The sequence below is a fragment of the Anneissia japonica genome, unplaced genomic scaffold (assembly GCF_011630105.1).
Source record: "Anneissia japonica isolate Jap-2015-1 unplaced genomic scaffold, ASM1163010v1 scaffold832_len162442_cov175, whole genome shotgun sequence".
In the NCBI taxonomy this organism is placed as follows: Eukaryota; Metazoa; Echinodermata; class Crinoidea; order Comatulida; family Comatulidae; genus Anneissia; species Anneissia japonica.
The window spans coordinates 169403-173284 of NW_022744507.1; the positions used below are offsets into that span (position 1 = coordinate 169403).

The 3882-nt window shown below is 32.6% G+C and overlaps 1 long non-coding RNA gene across 1 annotated transcript; it reads right to left on the bottom strand.

The window, feature by feature from the left end:
• Window positions 1–281: 281 nt before the first annotated feature.
• On the bottom strand, window positions 282–3509 carry LOC117119672. The gene is made up of 3 exons (XR_004447224.1): window positions 3416–3509; window positions 2365–2585; window positions 282–1927 (listed from the first exon to the last, which is right to left on the bottom strand). It is a non-coding gene; the product is annotated as an uncharacterized LOC117119672 (long non-coding RNA).
• Between the last annotated feature and the right edge of the window lie 373 nt (window positions 3510–3882).

Genomic DNA, 3882 nt, shown 5'->3' on the forward strand with positions numbered 1-3882 from the left:
TTAGCTAATTATTGAAATTATGGGGAAATCGTCGCAAATATTGCAATAGCTGAGAAACATGCTGAATTGTTAACTTTTGAGGTTTCCTTGATGGGGATTCTTAATAATATATCCATTCCATTTTCCCTGGCATAATACAACTTTTCTCTAAACTATTTACATAGGCATATCTATTAACTTCTCATAAAACTTTAACAAGAAGATATTGAACAATATAAACTAGGCCTATTAAGTCATTAAAAACACAAATACAATTGCCTTATCTCTAACCTTGTAACATTTTATTTCAATTTATTCACAAAAAAAATTCACATTTGCAGAAATATGTGTTCATTTACAATTTTCAGACTAAAATCATTATATAAAACATCTATAAGACAAAAAACGTGTAGGCCAACACATTTTAATTAGATAAAATATTCAAAATACAGAGGAAATTAAATGAAAATAAGACAACATTAAAATGCAAAATATAACATATTTTTAAAAAAAATTACGCAAAACGTTAATTAAGCACAGGGCTGCCAACTCGAAAGATTAAACTGCCAGTGATACCAAATACGTTGGTTGTAAAAAGAGAGATCTGGGTATTCTGTGTAACTCCTAGTTTTAACAAAGATGGGATTGCAATCGTGTCAGGGGCAGATCCAGAGATGTTCAAAGGGGGAGGGGGCGAGAGTTGGGCCAATCGAGACAACAGTGGTCTAGGGGATCCGAAGCATGCCCCCCGAAATTTTTGTGTTCTAGACGCCCGAAAATAACGTTTTAGGCGTTCTGGGCTATCATTTTTTTTCTTTTTCTTTCTTTTTTTTTTCTACCTCCCAAAAGGGGAGGGGGTGGGGTGGCGGGGCCGTCCCCTCCCTAAATCTACCCCTGCGGGAGGTCTATGGTGCCAATTGTCAATAATTAATGACAAGATTATCAGCATAACCAGTTTTATCCCCTTTATATTTTATACCCTTTATATAAACAATTCAATCATGCAATTGCTATTTGATGACCCTCTTTAGAGATTTAGAGTGATGTGCCAAGCCCATTTAGTGATAACATCTTCATAATTTAGCAAAGGTGGCGATATCGGTCGCAGCAACACAAGCAGGTTTCTCCTTCGGAGTGGGTGCCACATGAGCCTAAATTTTTTCTAGATTTACATATTAATTGAATTTCCGATAGAATGTATTGTGTATTTAAGAAAAATCCCTTAGAAATTAGAAAAACGAATACAGCTGTACTTCAATATGTGAGGGGTTTTCTGGAAATTTGCAAATAGAATGACTCAAGTATTCAGTTCCACTTTTCAGGTAAATATTGTTTTAATAAAAATTAATCTGGAATAGAAAGTGGATTAACATGCATGTTGATTTATAGTTAAACATATGTAAACCTAAACTAAGCGACTACACATAGATATAGCAAATTCATGTTAGTATTATCATCCTGACTACTATTGATTCTTATACTGATTACAATTTCATTATTATATTACGAACTAAATAGGCGAAAAAAAAAATCAAAAGAGAGTAATATAAACAATACACATATTTCAAATATATTGAAGATAAAGAATAAGGAAAATATACATTAAAAATAGCTTAGTAAGTTCAAGCAAACAAATTACAGTCCAATGAGACTATATGAATATGAATTGACATTATATCACGACTTACGCTGGGAACGGACCAAAGTGGTTAACAGTGATTATGTTGCATAAATAAGCAGATTATTGTTTTTTTCTTTATGTTTTATTATTTTCTTTCATATAAAAAATAAAAACAGAAAAAAGCAAGAATACAAATATTTGTCAGTGACCAGAAAAATAAAAATCAAACTTAATTGCTGTATTATTTCACCAACAAGGGTAATCACCATGACCTTCATAAGACTTCATGTCCATTATCTTGTTCCTCTGAGAATAATACTGTAAAACCTAAATTGTCGAAAAAGAAAATAAGATTTTCAATCTAATTTCAATCTAAACATTTCTCTTTTATGCATTTAAGAGAGTTAATTATTTTTTTAAATTTTATGTGATTGCACTTTTGAATAAGTAACCATGCTAAAGTAGAACACCATATTCAACTGGTGGTTGGTCCACGTTTGGACAAAGGAGTAGAGAACTGCAAGACGTCCGGCTCTATTGCTTTCGTTGGAACGTAATCCTATTTCAAAAGTACTGCCACGAAGGGGCGTGTCCTTAAAAGACGAGTTTCAAGAGAACTCTATTGAAATCTAATATAATATGTTGTGGTACAGTAGTTAGTTTTTATTGATCCATTGCCTGCATACAAAATCAGGGCAGTCGGACCACTTTCAATTTTTTATTCTTTTGGACATAATAACCTGTAGAGATTGAAATTAGCTAACCTTAATGACTGACATAATTTTACTGCTTCATCAATGGCATTTATGTGTGTGGCTCTTCCAAAGCTAAATCCAAATTAGGTAGCGATGTATCATCACACTGTGATTCCAACTTAGGTGGCGCTGAAGTATCAACGCCACTATCCTGACCACCAAAATCATCATAATTAACCATGTTTATCATAGTGGACTGCTCATGCTTCTTGTTCTTTCGAGAATAGAAACTAAATTATCGAAATAAAAAAAAACTATGTCATAATATAAAGAAAATGTCATAAAATGTTTATAATAGGCCTACATCCATAATATACAAGGGAGTTCAATGTTATTAACAACTCCTTGGTTAAACTGTAGGTCTAATTGTTTTTACTGTTGTTTGTATTTATCCATAAGCACCCTCCACATTTTCTACAAATATAAACATTAAACATTCTCGTTAAAGCAATAGCACCACATTTCATTTTTTAAAGCTCTGCAATATGCAAAATATTTTTTTTTTTTATTAAGAGGCTATTGGAATACAGGATGGGAAAACTAATTGTTACTTCATTCTGCAGTAAACTAATCTGTAACTTTTCTACTGTAATTGCAAACTGTCATTCTCAAAATATTTGCTTAAAGCAAAGTAATAACAATAATAATACACCTGTAATAAAGGAGATTGGCATGCAAAAAACGACAAAATTATGCTTCCCAGAGAGGTTACAAGCAACAACTTATTTCATGCATAAAGCTATATTTCTATTGACCTACTAAATATGCAAGCATGCGAGAGAACCCAAACAACATTTATAACCAATGTATTTAATTACTGTAGGTTCAAGAATACTCAATTTGCACATGCTTCACTTACAGGACTTGCTGATGTCGCTAGTCCTGGCCAACCTTTGGTGGCATCTAAGTAAAGTAATATTTTCTTACACTTGATGGGTGCTACATGTTGAAAATAATAAGCGTATTAATTAGCTTTTATATAAGATTAAATATTATTGAAATAATAAACTAAAATAAAAGAACTATAAAGGGCAATATTTCTAAAATGAATACAACAAACCAAAAGCAAAAGATGAGTGCTAGGAAAATCACCAGGATTACAACACAGCATACTACTATTATCAGGTTAACAGATACGGATGATGCAATATTACCTTTAAATAGAAAATAAATTAAATCAAATCCAACCAAAAATTATTTTTTCCTTTTAAACTTTAGAAAATAAACAGAATATTTACAAATCAAACTTTTGTTTGTCAGATATTAATAGAGCGTACATTTTACATGTACATTTTATCGTATACCAGGGGTAGCGCCCGGATTTGCCCGACGGGGGCCCGATGTTCCCGACGGGGGGGACGGGGCCTATGTCTCTGACAAAAAAAGTGGGCGTGATTGGGCGTCGCCCACAATCCCCGAAAAACATGGCAATTTCGGGATTTCGAAGGCTTATTTACTCGATTTTAGAGTAATAATATGTAGAAAATATAAATACTTTTTTTTTCTCCCGGATGAATTGTGGTTTTT